The sequence below is a fragment of the Oryx dammah genome, unplaced genomic scaffold (assembly GCF_014754425.2).
Source record: "Oryx dammah isolate SB20612 unplaced genomic scaffold, SCBI_Odam_1.1 HiC_scaffold_6, whole genome shotgun sequence".
In the NCBI taxonomy this organism is placed as follows: Eukaryota; Metazoa; Chordata; class Mammalia; order Artiodactyla; family Bovidae; genus Oryx; species Oryx dammah.
This window is the reverse complement of record NW_024070190.1, coordinates 4,340,245-4,357,059: the sequence shown is the minus strand read 5'-3', so window position 1 is coordinate 4,357,059 and position 16,815 is coordinate 4,340,245. Positions and strand designations below refer to the sequence as shown.

At 38.8% G+C, this 16,815-nt stretch overlaps 1 long non-coding RNA gene across 1 annotated transcript; it reads right to left on the bottom strand.

Annotated features, from left to right (window-relative positions):
• Positions 1 to 438: 438 nt before the first annotated feature.
• On the bottom strand, positions 439 to 10,852 carry LOC120865401. Its single transcript, XR_005721388.1, has 3 exons — positions 10,749 to 10,852; positions 6,241 to 6,246; positions 439 to 449 (listed from the first exon to the last, which is right to left on the bottom strand). It is a non-coding gene; the product is annotated as an uncharacterized LOC120865401 (long non-coding RNA).
• Between the last annotated feature and the right edge of the window lie 5,963 nt (positions 10,853 to 16,815).

Below are 16,815 nucleotides of genomic sequence, written 5' to 3'. Positions count from 1 at the left end.
GCCTTGTCTAAAACCAGCTTGAACATCAGGAAGTTTACGTATTGCTGAAGCCTGGCTTGGAGAATTTTGAACATTACTTTACTAGCATGTGAGATGAGTGCAATTGTGCAGTAGTTTGAACATTCTTTGGCATTGCCTTTCTTTGGCATTGGAATGAAGACTGACCTTTTCCAGTCCTGTGGCTATTGCTGAGTTTTCCAAATTTGCTGGCTATTGAGTGCAGCACTTTCACAGCATCATCTTTCAGGACTTGAAATAGCTCAGCTGGAATTCCATCACCTCCACTAGCTTTGTTCATAGTGATGCTTTCTAAGGCCCACTTGACTTCACATCCAGGATGCCTGGCTCTAGGTGAGTGATCACACCATTATGATTATCTTGGTCATGAAGATCTTTTTTGTACAGTTCTTCTGTGTATTCTTGTTACCTCTTCTTAATATCTTCTGCTTCTGTTATGTCCCTGCCATTTCTATCCTTTATGGAGCCCATCTTTTCATGAAATATTCCCTTGTTATCTCTCATTTTGTTGAAGAGATCTCTAGTCTTTCCCCTTCTGTTGTTTTCCTCTATTTCCTTGCATTGATTGCTAAGGAAGACTTTCTTCCCTCTCCTTGCTATTTTTTGGAACTTTGCAATCAGATGCTTATATCTTTCCTTTTCCCCTTTGCTTTTCACTTCTCTTCTTTTCACAGCTATTTGTAAGGCCTCCTCAGACAGCCATTTTGCTTTTTTGCATTTCTTTTCCATGGGGATGTTCTTCATCCCTTTCTCCTGTACAATGTCACGAACCTCATTCCATAGTTCATCAGGCACTCTGTCTATCAGATCTAGTCCCTTAAATCTATTTCTCAGTTTCACTGCATAATCATAAAGGATTTGATTTAGGTCATACCTAAATGGTCTACTAGTTTTCCTTACTTTCTTCAATTTAAGTCTGAATTTGGCAATAAGGAGTTCATGATGTGAGCCACAGTCAGTTCCCAGCCTTGTTTTTGGTGACTGTATAGAGCTTCTCCATCTTTGGCTGCAAAGAGTATAATCAATCTGATTTTGGTGTTGACCATGTGGTTATGTCCATGTGTAGAGTTTTCTCTTGTGTTGTTGGGAGAGGGTATTTGCTATGACCAGTGTGTTCTCTTGTCAAAACTCTATTAGCCTTTGCCCTGCTTCATTCCATACTCCAAGGCCAAATTTGCCTGTTACTCTATATGTTTCTTCCTACTTTTGCATTCCAGTCCCCTATAATGAAAAAGACATCTTTGGGGCGTGGTAGTTCTAAAAGGTCTTGTAGGTCTTCACAGAACCGTTCAACTTCAGCTTCTTCAGCATTACTGGTTGGGGCATAGGCTTGGATTACTGTGATATTGAATGTTTTACCTTGGAAACAAACATAGATCATTCTGTCGTTTTTGAGATTGCATCCAAGTACTGCATTTTGGACTCTTTTGTTGACCATGATGGCTACTCCATTTGTTCTAAAGGATTCCTGCCTGCAGTAGTAGATATAATGGTCATCTGAGTTAAATTCACCCATTCCAGTCCATTTTAGTTTGTTTATTCCTATCATGTTGATGTTCACTCTTGCCATCTCCTGTTTGATCATTTCTAATTTGCCTTGATTCTGGCCAAGGAGCAGTGGCTGCACAGGTGCAAGAGGGCTGAGAGGAGCTATTCCACATTCAGGGTCAGGAGGGGCGGCCCTGAGGAGATACCCCTTGTCCAAGGTAAGGAGCAGCAGCTGCACTTTGCCGGAGCAGCCACGAAGACATACCCCATGACCAAGGTATGAGAAACCCAAGTAAGATGGTAGGTGTTGCAAGAGGGCATCAGGGGACAGACCCATTGAAACCATAATCACAGAAAACTAGCCAATCTGATCACATCGACCACAGCCTTGTCTAACTCAGTGAAACTAAGCCATGCCGTGTGGGGCTCCCCAAGATGGACGGGTCATGGTGGAGAGGTCTGACAGAATGTGGTCCACTGGAGAAGGAATGGCAAAGCACTTCAGTATTCTTGCCTTGAGAACCCCATGAACAGTATGAAAAGGCAAAATGATAGGATACTGAAAGAGGAACTTCCAGGTCGGTAAGTGCCCAGTATGCTACTGGAGATCAGTGGAGAAATAACTCCAGAAAGAATGAAGGGATGGAGCCAAAGCAAACACAATACCCAGCTGTGGATGTGACTGGTGATAGAAGCAATTTTCTTCTGTGCTATACAGTATGTTTTTCTTGGCCAGCTTTTTTATATATTGTTGTTGTATATGTTGTTGTTATATATGTTACTTTATATATGTTGTAGTCTCTAAGTCTTGTCCAACTCTTTGTGAACCCACAGACTAGCCCACCAGCCTCCTCTGTCCATTTTGCCATTTTCTTCTCCAATTATATATATGTGTATGTATATATATATATATATATATATATATATATATATATATATAGGTATACTGCTGCTGCTAAGTCGCTTCAGTCATGTCCGACTCTGTGTGACCCCATAGACAGCAGCCCACCAGGCTCCCCCGTCCCTGGGATTCTCCAGGCAAGAACACTGGAGTGGGTTGTCATTTCCTTCTTCAATGCGTGAAATTGAAAAGTGAAAGTGAAGTCGCTCAGTCGTGTCCGACTCTCGCAACCCCATGGACTGTAGCCTACCAGGCTCCTCCGTCCATGGGATTTTCCAGGCAAGAGTACTGGAGTGGGGTGCCATTGCCTCATACACACACATATATATGTATATGTATGTATGCCATTTCCTTCTCCAATATATGTGTATATATATACACACATATACATATATGTAAATAGGTGTTTGGCTCTATACCTGAAACTAACATCCCATTGTAAATAAATGGGACTTTAAGGAAAAAAAATAATAAAAATATATAAATGGCAGACAATAATGGTAAGCACAATCATTATAATAATGGTTTCACAGATAAGCATAGCTTGAAAAGAAGAAGAAACAGATGCAACTAAAATATTGGGTGTTTTTAATGTGCCTGACACTTTTCTAAGCTCTAAGTATTATATACCTTATTTAATTTGAAAAGCAAATAAGCATACAAAGAAGCAGAAAATATCCATGTGGTATGGTTATACTTTTTACAACTATATTTTTACTATTCCCTTCATAAGTGTATACTGGAAAAACAGTCCAAGTAAATTGAACATCCATTAAACTTTGTCAAAACACAACCAAGATGGATATTTCCTTGTGATCCAAACAAAATTCTATTTAATTCTTTAGTCAATACGTGCTGTTAGTTAAATGTTTTTAGAGATATGGAGATAATCACATGCATTGTTGGATTTCCAAAAAATGATGGATGATGTTGCAGTGAAAAAGAAAAAAAAAAGGAATGAGTTTTTTTTTTCCCTTTCCTGAGGACAAAGAAGACAGAGAATAGTGAGCAGGTCTGAACATTCCTAGGTTTTTTTTCTTTTCTTTTCTTTGTTTTTTACTTTCAGTTCAGTTCAGTTCAGTCACTCATTCGTGTCCGACTCTTTGAGACCCCATGAATCGCAGCACGCCAGGCCTCCCTGTCCATCACCAACTCCCGGAGTTCACTCAGACTCATGTCCATCGAGTCTGTGATGCCATCCAGCCATCTCATGCTCTGTCGTCCCATTCTCCTCCTGCCCCAAATCCCTCCCAGCATCAGGGTCTTTTCCAATGAGTCAACTCTTCGCATGAGGTGGTCAAAGTACTGGAGCTTCAGCTTCAGCATCATTCCTTCCAAAGAAATCCCAGGGCTGATCTCCTTCAGAATGGACCGGTTGGATCTCCTTGCAGTTCAAGGGACTCTCAAGAGTCTTCTCCAACACCACAGTTCAAAAGCATCAATTCTTCGGCGCTCAGCCTTCTTCACAGTCCAACTCTCACATCCATACATGACCACAGGAAAAACCACAGCCTTGACTAGACGGACCTTAGTCGGCAAAGTAATGTCTCTGCTTTTGAATATACTATCTAGGTTGGTCATAACTTTTCTTCCAAGGAGTAAGTGTCATTTAATTTCATGACTGCAATCACCATCTGTAGTGATTTTGGAGCCCAAAAAATAAAGTCTGACACTGATTCCACTGTTTCCCCATCTATTTCCCATAAAGTGATGGGACCAGATGCCATGATCTTCGTTTTCTGAATGTTGAGCTTTAGGCCAACTTTTTCACTCTCCTCTTTCACTTTCATCAAGAGGCTTTTTAGTTCCTCTTCACTTTCTGCCATAAGGCTGGTGTCATCTGCATATCTGAGGTTATTGATATTTCTCCCGGCAATCTTGATTCCAGCTTGTGTTTCTTCCAGTCCAGCGTTTCTCATGATGTACTCTGCATAGAAGCTAAATAAGCAGGGTGACAATATACAGCCTTGACATACTCCTTTCCTATTTGAAACCAGTCTGTTGTTCCATGTCCAGTTCTATCTGCTGCTTCCTGACATGCATACAGATTTCTCAAGAGGCAGATCAGGTGGTCTGGTATTCCCATCTCTTTCAGAATTTTCCACAGTTTATTGTGATCCACACAGTCAAAGGCTTTGGCATAGTCAATAAAGCAGAAATAGATGTTTTTCTGGAACTCTTGCTTTTTCGATGATCCAGCGGATGTTGGCAATTTGATCTCTTGTTCCTCTGCCTTTTCTAAAACCAGCTTGAACATCATCATAACTCTGAATGTCTGTAACTAAGTTTGCCTTTCTGCCCCCTAACTCTGCATGTGCTACACTTGGCACCTATTTTCCTTTGACTCTGTGCTAAATACATCCTGTATCTAGTGTTTACTTGTACAGCACTCTTCCCCTCATAGTTCTTCTTTTTACAGATCAGAAAGAAGGGCACAGAACCGCCAAACTGCTAGACTCAATTACTGAGTTACTGATGCCAGCCTATGACAATGCAAGAGTAAGAAATCAAGATCATAATGCCTTTGTTCCTCATCACCAACTCCTGACTGTGAGCCCTCATCTGATAGAAGTCCCTAGACTCCTCATCAAGGCGAGGCACACTTCCTGTGGCATATGCCTATTGTGTCCCTCTCTTCACAGGCTAAGAATTAAAGCTAGCTTCCTGTTTTCTCCAAATTTTGTCTCTGAAATTTTTATTTGACTTCGATGGGCAAAGAAAGCCAAGTTTTGGGCCAGCAACACTGATGAGGCCTTTTGAAACAAGCACTAGACTGAGTAGAGACTCTACTTTATCACCAAGTAAGCAACCTTGGGCAAGTACTGTACCCCAGGGTCTTGTTCTCTTACTGGCCTAATATCTAAGAGGTTTTCTTGGTATAAGAGACTATAACTTCAAAATTAGTTAAGTGAACGATTGGCACTTTGCAAAATCTTACAAAATCATTCCCAGTCCTGACATTTACAAGGTTTTTTGTTTGTTTGTTTGTTTGTTTTGTATTGTCACAAGATCTTAGTCAAATTTTCACAGTGAAATGACAATCAATGACAGTTGGCAGTTTTTAAACAAAAATAAAATGAAGCAAGGGGCACCTAGTACTGAGTCTGTCTGTTACGGTTCAGAATGAAAGTGATCTGAGTTTGCTGATTTCCCTGGGTAAAGAACTGATATTTTTGAGTTTCAAGAAGCTTCACTGTCCTCAAAAAAGATTGGGATGAATGCCAAGTTTTGCAGATGGGTCAAATTTTTACATGCTAAAACAGAAAGCAGCTGGGTGCTTTAATAGAATAATTTCAGATAATTTTCCTCTAAAAAGATGCAAAAGAGTCAGGTGCCCACCACTTCGTGCTTTTGCCATTGATTTTTAACCACTGTCTGATAATGTGAGAGAAAAAAAAAACAAACAAGTTACTGATATTTACCAGACAGCAGTTGAGAGTTAATACTTACATTTTTGCCATTATTTGACATTATTATTAGTATTTGCCATATAGACATACTTACCAAAATGTTTTAAAATATTTTTCATACTGAAAGATTTCATATTTGACAATCTATGATCTCTAACTATTTTCTTCCTGTAAATTATCTACTCATTACATTATAATAAAAGTAATTGAAGACATGCAAATAATATTAATAAGTTTAACCTAATATCATGCAGAGTACTATATTTAAGGGGAATTTATATATACTACAACAAAAGAGAAAAGAATCTTACTTAAAATTCTTCTGTGTTATAAGAAAACTACTACTGATGGAATAATGGAAGCCAATATTTTCCAGGTCCTGAATCTTTCCTCGTTAAGTTTTAGTGTTCCAGTCAGATATACAATCATCTGAAAGCACACTTGAAATAAACACATTCACAGGCACAAAATAACCACAGGCATCCAATTCAGTGCTTTGTTGCAAATGTGACTGCCCTGCTATGGTGGCTTGGGTTTCCTGAGCAGCTCTATTCCCATCACAGCACCGTCCACTGGTCAGTGCTGAGTCAATGAAGAGATGCAACACTGTCTAGAGATGGTATCTGACTCTGGAGTGGCACCCAAGTTTAGGTTTGTGTGTGCTTACTTGGAGGTTATCAGCAGCGCCTAAGCCTTCACAATCTTTAAAAACTCCACCTCCACTTTTCCTAACTCTGTTTTCTTCCTCCACCAGGCATAATACACCTGGGAGAACAGGATGGATGATTAAAAGGTATTTTAATGTTTCTCTCCACCAGAAAGGAAAGTATCAATACTAGATACTGGAAGTTGGAGAATATAGATCAATGAGATTTACTTATGTTATAACTATGATGAAGAAATATAATACACTGATAATACTGAGAACAATTTAAACTGCTTAATTAAATGTAAAACTGCTACTTAGATATGACATTAACTTTTACTTTGATAATAGTGAATCCTGTAATTATATTTTGTACTTATACAAATTTCATTTTTATATATAAAGACTTTGTTGAAATGGGTATATTTCTATTTAAATTTCTAAAAGTCATATTTTTGTCTTAAGCATCACTTCAAAAATAGCATCTATAGTATAATATAAATATATATAGAAATGTTAAATTAACTAAATTAAAAATATTTTAAAACTAGTTTTTAGACTTTTTTTAAGAACAACTTTGTGTTCAAGCAAAATGAGAAGGAGGTAAGTTTTCCATACACCCCTTGCCTATACATGTGCATCAGTTCAGTTCAGTCACTCAGTCGTGTCTGACTCTTTGTGACCTTATGTACTATTGGACAGGCCTGCACTATTTGACAGGCCTCCCTGTCCATCTCCAACTGCCCGAGTATACTCAAACTCATGTCCGTTGAGTCAGCAATGCCATCCAATCATCTTATCCTTTTTCATCCTCTTCTCCTCCCACCTTCAATCTCTCCTAGCATCAGGGTCTTTTCAAATGAGTCAGTTCTTCGCATCAAGTGACCAAAGTATTGGCATTTCAGTTTCAGCAGCAGTCCTTCCAATGAATATTCAGGACTGATTTCCTTTAGGATGTACTGGTTGGATCTCCTTGCTGTCCAAGGGACTCTCAAGAGTCTTCTCCAACAAAACATCAATTCTTTGGCACTCAGCTTTCTTTATTGTCCAACTCTCACATCGAAACATGATTACTGGAAAAAACCATAGCCTTGACTAGATAGACCTTTGTTGGCAAAGTATACATATGCATAGTTCTTTCAATTTCAAGATCCCCCTCCAGAGTGTTACATTTCCTAAAATTTATGAGCTTATATTGATATACTGTGATCACTCAATATCATACTTTAAATTAGGGTCTCCCCTTGGTTTTGAATATTCTCTGGGTTGAAACAAATTTATACTGACATGTATTCACCATTATAGTATCATTTGGAGTATTTCCATTGCCCTAAAAATTCTATGTGCTCTTCATATTCATTCTCTCTCCCTCTTAACTTTGCAACTACTGATCTTTTTGCTGTCTCCATAGTTTTGCCTATTAATCTTTTTCTTTTAATAGGACATAACTTCAGCATAAGGTGCAAAATTTTGATACATTTTCTCTTATTCTTGGTATAACCAAAATATGTGCATTGTATATGAAATTTCCAAGTAACAAAGCAAGTCTGCTGGTGGAAAGAATTGACAGTCTTTTTTTTTTTTTTTAATATTACCCAGTATTTTCCCACTGTGGTATAATATTTGTTTCATATATTTACTTCAAGATCTCAGCTGACACTTGCCAAAATATTTTATGAATCAGTTGGCCTTATTTCTTATTCTCTTATTAACATGGAGAAAATTTGTATTAATCCATTTAAAAATGTATTTATATTACTCATTGTTAGAAAAATATATTTTTTCTGAAATTCTTCAGGGATTATCGTTTAAGAGGGATTTTCAAACAAACAATTTTTCTATTAATATACTGATTTGTTTTGAAATGGACTTTTGCATTAAATTGGGAAAGAGGGTACTTACTATCTGGGTGGCGACCTCTCAGCAGGGGAATTAATATGTCTCATATAGGCTTACCTGGTGGCTCCGAGGGTAAATAATCCACCTGCAGTGTTGGAGACCTGGGTTCAGTCCCTGGGTTGGGAAGATCCTCTGGAGAAGGGAATAATTACCCACTCTAGTATTTTGTGAGAATTGCATGGACAGAGGAGGCTGGCAGAGGTCGCAAGACTTGACATGACTGAGTGACTTTCAAATACACTCACTAAAAAAATGCATGTGAGGTGAAATAGAATTTTTTACTTCAAGTAAACTGTACTTAGGAATGATGTGAATCACCATTGATGTTTTATAGGTTTGTTGTCATTAAACTGGGCTTCTGTTCAGTCACACAGTCATGTCTGACTCTTTGCCACCCTATGGACTACAGCAAGCCAGGCTTCCCTGTCCTTCACCATATCCTGGAGCTTGCTCAAACTCATGTCCATTGAGTCGGTTATGCCATCCAGCTATCTCATCCTATGTCAGACCCGTTTCCTCCTGCCTTCAATCTTTCCCAACCTTGGGGTCTTTGCCAATGAATCAGCTCTTACCATCAGATGGCCAAATGATTGGAGCTTCAGCTTCAGCATCAGTCCTTACAGTAAATATTCAAGATTGATTTCCTTTAGGATTGACTGGTTTGATCTCTTTGCAGCCCAAGAGGCTCTCAAGAGTCTTCTCCAACACCACAGTTCAAAGATCTCTGGTTCCTCTGCCTTTGTCTAAAACCAGCTTGAACATCTGGAAGTTCACAGTTCACATATTGCTGAAGCCTGGTTTGGAGAATTTTTGAGCACTACTTTGCTTGCATATGAAGTGAGTGCATTTGTGCTGTAGTTTGAACATTCTTTGGCATTGCCTTTCTTTGGGGTTGGAATGAAAACTTACCTTTTCCAGTCCTATGGCCCCTGCTGAGTTTTCCAAATTTACTGGCATATTGAGCACTTTCACTGCATCAGCTTTTAGGATTTGAAAGAACTCAGTTGGAATTCCATCATGTCCACTAGCTTTGTTGTGATGCTTCCTAAGACCCATTTGACTTCACATTCTGGAATGTCTGGCTCCAGGTGAGCAATCACACCATCATGGTTATCTGGGTCATGAAGATCTTTCTTGTATAGTTTTCCTGTGTATTCTTGCCACATTTTCTTGATATCTTTTGGTTCTGTTAGGTCCATTCCACTTCTGTCCTTTATTGTGTCCATCTTCACATGAAATGTTCCCTTGGCATCTCTAGTTTTCTTGAGGAGAGCTCTATTCTTTCCTATTCTATTGTTTTCATCTATTTATTTGCAGTTATCACCTAGGAAGGCTTTCTTATCTCTCCTTGCCATTCTTTGGAACTCTGCATTCCTTTTCTCCTTTCCCTTCACTTCTCTTTTCTCAGCTATTTGTAAGGCCTCCTCAGACAACCATTTTGCATTTTTGCATTTCTTTTTATTGAGGATGGTTTTGATCACTCTCTCCTGTACAATGTTATGAACCTCTGTCCATAGTTCCTCATGCACAATATCAGATCTAATCCCTTGAATCTATTTGTCATTTCCACTGTATAATCATAAAGGATTTAGTTTATACCTGAATGGCCTGGTTGTTTTCCCTATTTTCTTCAATTTAAGTCTGAACTTGGCAATAAAGAGTTCATGATCCACTGCTGAGTTTTCCAAATTTGCTGGCATATTGAGTGCAGCACTTTCAAAAAAAAAAAAAAAGAGTTCATGATCTGAGCCACAGTCAGCTCCTGGTCTCATTTTTGCTGACTGTATAGAGCTTCTCCATCTTTAGCTGCAATGAATATAATCAATATGATTTTAGTATTGACCATCTGGTGATGGGCATGTATAGAGTTGTCTCTTGTGTTGTTGGAAGAGTGTGTTTGGTATGATCAGAGTGTTCTGTTGGCAAAACTCTGTTAGCATTTGCCCTGCTTCATTTTGTACTCCAAGGCCAAACTTGCCTGATACTCCAGGTATCTCTTGACTTCTACTTTTAAATTCCAGTCCTCTGTGATGAAAAGGACATCTTTTTTTTTTGGTGTGAGTTCTAGAAGGTCTGTGTGTCTTCATAGAACTATTCAACTTCAGCTTTTTCATCATTAATGGTTTTGGCATAGACTTGGATTACTGTGATATTGAATGGTTTCCCTTGGAAATGAACAGAGATCATTCTGTAGTTTTTAAATTGCACATGAGTCCTGCATTTCAGACTCATTTGTTGACTCTGAGGGCTGTTTTATTTCTTCTAAGGGATTTTTGCCCACAGTAGTAGATATGACCATCTGAATTAAATTCACTTCTTCCAGTCCATTTTAGTTCATTCTCTCCTAATATATCAGGGCTCACTCTTGCCAACTCCTTTTGACCACTTCCAATTTGCCTTGATTCATGGACCTAACATTCCAGGTTCCTATTCAATACTGAGCTTTATAGCACTGGACTTTGCTTCCACCACCAGACATATTCATAAATGGGCATTGTTTTCAGTTAGGCTCAAGCTCTTCATTCCTCCTGGAGCTATTTCTCTGCTCCTTTCCAGTAGCATCTTTCCAGTAGCATATTAGGCACCTACAAACCTAGGTAGTTCCTCTTTCAGAGTCATATAATTTTCATATTGTTTATGGGGTTCTCAAGGCAAGAATACTGAAATAGTTTACCATCCCCTTTTCCACTAGACCTTGTTTTGTCAGACTGTGAGAAACTAGATCATCAGTAAGCAATCCCTGAGATTAGCATCTGCCCATCATGAAAAAAAGCCATCACCCCAAACAGAAGCACAGTATTCAGTCAGTGTACCTTTATATTTTAGTTCAAAACTTAAGATATGGGTAAAGGAAATAACCCAAATTTTTATCTGGAAATCCTGACCACCTGATGCCAGTCAAAAGAACTGAAGACCTTGTTCTCCACAAGGAAGTGGTTGTGAAGAAACATCATAGTGGGTAATTCCAAGATCATGTGCTTTTTCACTATGCAGACACATCATTTTAAACTGGGTAGAAAATAAAAATAATGAAATAATGATTCTCCTAATCACTTACTAAATTTGAAGAGCCCTTTTCAGATAGACACTCAGAAGTGGAATAGTTGGATAATATGGTAGTTTGAGTCTTAATTTTTTGAGGAATCTCCATATCTTTTCCCCATAGTGACTGTATCAATTTACATTCCTACTGACAGCACATGAGGATTTCCTTTTTTTCCATATCCTTGCCAACACTTGTCATTTGGATAACAGCCATTCTACAGGTGTGAGATAACATGTCATTGTGGTTTTGATTTATTTTTCCCTGATGATTAGTATTGTTGGGCATCTTTTAACATGCCTGCTGGTCATCTGTACATCTTTGGAGAAATGTCTATTCAGCTCCTTTGTCCAATTCTTACCCAGGTTATTTGTTGTTGTTGTTGTTGTTGTTTTTGGTTGGAGAGATGTATGAATTCTTTGTGTGTTTTGTATATTAACTCTTTATTAAATATATGATCTGAAAATATCTTTTCCCATTTAACAGGTTGTCGTTTCATTTTGTTGATGGTTTCCTTTTTGATGAAGAAAGGATAAATTTGGAATTTGAAGAGAAAAGTAGAAGGAAGACTAGAACTACAAATATGTGCAATGAAGCTGTTGTTGAAGGAGATGCACTAGAATCAAAGCCTAGGCCTTGGGGAAGAAACTCAGTCGTGGAACTGAGGCAGTGAACGTGGAATGGGATCCTGGCCAAAGTAGTCTTAAAGCTAAATATTCAAATACACATGTGAAGCTAATATTTCACAACCAAACTGGGGAAGAGTGGTGAATAAGTAACATTAACTTGATTTATTATTTCTTCCTTAACTATGAAGACCTTCAAGACCTTTTAGAACTAACACCCCAGAAAGATGTCCTTTTCCTTATAGGGGACTGGAATGCAAAAGTAGGAAGTCAAGAAACACCTGGAGTAACAGGCAGATTTGGCCTTGAAGTACAGAACAAAGCAGGGCAAAGGCTAATAGAGTTTTGCTAAGAGAACACACTGGTTATAGCAAACACCCTCTTCCAACGACACTCTCTCAACACTCTCAAAGACTTCCAAACACCCTCTTCCAGCAAAAACAAGATCAGGAGCAGAAATGTGGCTCAGATCATGAAATCCTTATTGCCAAACTCAGACTTAAGTTGAAGGAAGGAGGGAAAACCACTAGACCATTCAGGTATGACCTAATTCAAATCTCTTAGAGTGGAAGTGAGAAATAGATTTAAGGGACTAGATCTGATAGATAGAGTGCCTGATGAACTATGGATAGAGGTTCGTGATGCTGTACAGGAGAAAGGGAAAAGATCATCCTCATGGAAAAGAAATGCAGAAAAGTAAAATGGCTGTCTGAGGAGGCCTTACAAATAGCTGTGAAAAGAAAAGTGAAAAGCAAAGAAGAAAAGGAAAGATATAAGCATCTGAATGCAGAGTTCCAAAGACTAGCAAGGAGAGATAAGAAAGTCTTCCTCAGTGAAAAATGCAAGGAAATAGAGGAAAACAACAGAATGGGAAAGACTAGAGACCTCTTCAAGAAAATTAGAGATGCAAAGGGAACATTTCATGCAAAGCTGGGCTCGATAAAGGACAGAAATTGTATGGACCTAACAGAAGCAGAAGATATTAAGAAGAGGTGGCAGGAATACACAGAAGAACTGTACAAAAAAGATCCTCATGACCCAGATAATCACTATGGTGTGATCACTCACCTAGAGCCAGACATCCTGGAATGTGAAGTCAAGTGGGCCTTAGAAAGCATCACTATGAACAAAGCTAGTGGATGTGATGGAATTCCAGTTAGGCTGTTTCAAATCCTGAAAGATGATGCTATGAAAGTGCTGCACTCAATATGCCAGCAAATTTGGAAAACTCAGCAGTGGCAACAGGACTGGAAAAAGTCAGTCTTCATTCCAATGCCAAAGAATGCTCAAACTAGTGCACAATTGCACTCATCTCGCATGCTAGTAAAGTAATGCTCAAAATTCTTCAAGCCAGGCTTCAGCAATACGTGAACTGTGAACTTCCTGATGTTCAAGTTGGTTTTAGAAAAGGCAGAGGAACCAGAAATCAAATTGCCAACATCTGCTGGATCATCGAAAAAGCAAGAGAGCTCCATAAAAACATCTATTTCTGTTTTATTGACTATGCCAAAGCCATTGACTGTGTGGATCACAATAAACTGTGGAAAATTCTGAAAGAGATGGGAATACCAGAGCACCTGACCTGCCTCTTGAGAAACCTATATGCAGGTAAGGAAGCAACAGTTAGAACTGGACATGGAACAGCAGATTGGTTCCAAATAAGAAAAGAAGTATGTAAAGGCTGTATATTGTCACCCTGCTTATTTAACTTCTATGCAGAGTACATCATGAGAAACGCTGGGCTGGAAGAAGCACAAGCTGGAATCAAGATTGCTAGGAGAAATATCAATAACCACAGATATGCAGATGATACCAGCCTTATGGCAGAAAGTGAAGAGGAACTAAAAAGTCTCTTGATGAAAGTGAAAGTGGAGAGTGAAAAAGTTGGCTTAAAGCTCAACATTCAGAAAACTGAGATCATGGCATCTGGTCCCATCACATCATGGGAACTAGATGGAGAAACAGTGGAAACAGTGTCAGACTTTTTTTTTGGGGGGGCGGGGGGGCGCTCCAAAATCACTACAGATGGTGATTGCAGCCATGAAATTAAAAGACGTTTACTCCTTGGAAGAAAACTCATCACCAACCTAGATAACATATTTAAAAGTAGAGATATTACTTTGCCAACAAAGGTCTGTCTATTAAGGCTATGGTTTTTCCAGTGGTCATGTATGGTTGTGAGAGTTGGAATGTGAAGAAAGCTGAGTGCCAAAGAATTGCTGCTTTTGAACTGTGGTGTTGGAGAAGACTCTTGAGAGTCCCTTGGACTGCAAGGAGAAGGAACCAGTCCATTCTAAAGGAGACCAGTCCTGGGTGTTCACTGGAAGGACTGGTGCTAAAGCTGAACCTCCAATACTTTGGCCACTTCATGCGAGGAGTTGACTTACTAAAAAGAACCCTGAATCTGGGAGGAATTGGGAGCAGGAGGAGAAGGGGACGACAGAGGATAAGATGGTTGGATGGCGTCACCAACTCGATGGACATGAGCTTTGGTAAACTCAAGGAGTTGGTGATGAACAGGGAGGCCTGGTGTGCTATGATTCATGGGATTGCAAAGAGTTGGACTGGACTGAGTGACTGAAGTGAACTGACTAGTTATGCTAGGCTAATGAAACTAATAAATTTAACCGTAAGTGTTTTTATATTAAGCATGCAAGTGACCCTAATTAGTGCCCAAACAGAAAGAGAATACAGAAATAAATATATGCTGAGTTAAACATGCAAAATATGATCTTTTCATAAAAATAGTAAAAAGTATTTTATGTAAATTATTCAAACAATGGAAGGAACACTTCATTTTACATCTTTACCCATCAAAGAGGAATAAAACAATGAACTGATCCATCTCTTTATAATGTTTTCACTTTGTAAAAGTCACTAGTGAATGAATTAAGTATCCTCTTTGGTTGAAGGTTTTTACTGATTTTTTTTTCTGTTATGAGTTTGTATAATTAACCTGTTCATATTTAAAAGCATTTTAAAAGTTGAGAATTTGTTGGTATTTATTTTATTACACCTACTTAATTTTCCTCATTTCCCTTTGTCCATAGTAATTCTCACATTGAGTCATGACGTGATTAACGTGTATTTGATGGTAACACCTTAAGTAGCAAAATTCCAGAAATGCATAAAAGTATTTCAACAAATTTTGTGAACAATTTAAGCTCATTTATTCCAGGTCCAAAATAATCATTTTTGAAATAAAATAAGTACAAATGAGAGTGTATAAAATATGTATGTCTGCTTTATTCTGAGACTGATAATTGAGATTGTTACATGTTTTTCATTTTTGCCAGTCTGGTAGGTATTATTTCATCATGAATTAGAATTTTACTTCCTTAATTCCTAATGAAATTGCATATAGTGTTTGTAACATAACAGTTAACTAACTTTGCCAAATTTTTTTGGTATTTGTAATTTTCTCTTTGATTTACAAATGAATTAACTTTCAATTCTTCTTTTTCTTTTTTTTTTTTTTGCCATGAAGCTCATCATGTGGGACCTTAATTACAAAACCAGGGATCAAACTTGAGTACTCCGAATGACAAGTGTGGAGTCTTAACAACTACACCACCAGGGAAATTCAGTTCAGTTCAGTTCAGTCGCTCAGTCGTGTCCAACTCTTTGCGACCCCGTGAATCGCAGCACACCAGGCCTCCCTGTCCATCACCATCTCCCAGAGTTCACTCAGACTCACGTCCATCGAGTCCGTGATGCCATCCAGCCATCTCATCCTCTGTTGTCCCCTTCTCCTCCTGCCCCCAATCCCTCCCAGCATCAAAGTCTTTTCCAATGAGTCAACTCTTCGCATGAGGTGGCCAAAGTACTGGAGGTTCAGCTTCAGCATCATTCCTTCCAAAGAAATCCCAGGGTTGATCTCCTTCAGAATGGGCCGGTTGGATCTCCTTGCAGTCCAAGGGACTCTCAAGAGTCTTCTCCAACACCACAGTTCAAAAGCATCAATTCTTCAGTGCTCAGCCTTCTTCATAGTCCAATTCTCACATCCATACATGACTAATGGAAAAACCATAGCCTTGACTAGACGGGCTTTAGTTGGCAAAGTAATGTCTCTGCTTTTCAATATGCTATCTAGGTTGGTCATAACTTTTCTTCCAAGGAATAAGCATCTTTTAATTTCATGGCTGCAATTACCATCTGCAGTGATTTTGGAGCCCAAAAAAATAAAGTCTGACACTGTTTCCACTGTTTCCCCATCTATTTTCCATGAAGTGATGGGACCGGATGCCATGATCTTCGTTTTCTGAATGTGCAGCTTTAGGCCAACTTTTTCACTCTCCACTTTCACTTTCATCAAGAGACTTTTTAGTTCCTCTTCACTTTCTGCCATAAGGCTGGTGTCATCTGCATATCTGAGGTGATTGATATTTCTCCCGGCAATCTTGATTCCAGCTTGCGTTTTTCCAGCCCAGCGTTTCTCATGATGTACTCTGCATAGAAGTTAAATAAGCAGGGTGACAATATACAGCCTTGACGTACTCCTTTCCTATTTGGAACCAGTCTGTTGTTCCATGTCCAGTTCTATGTGCTGCTTCCTGACTTGTATACAGATTTCTCAAGAGGCAGATCAGGTGGTCTGGTACTCCCATCTCTTTCAGAATTTTCCACAGTTTATTGTGATCCACAGAGTCAATGGCTTTGGCATAGTCAATAAAGCAGAAAGAGATGTTTTTCTGGAGCTCTCTTGCTTTTTCCATGATCCAGCGGATGTTGGCAATTTGATTTTTGGTTCCTCTGCCTTATCTAAAACCAGCTTGAACATCAGG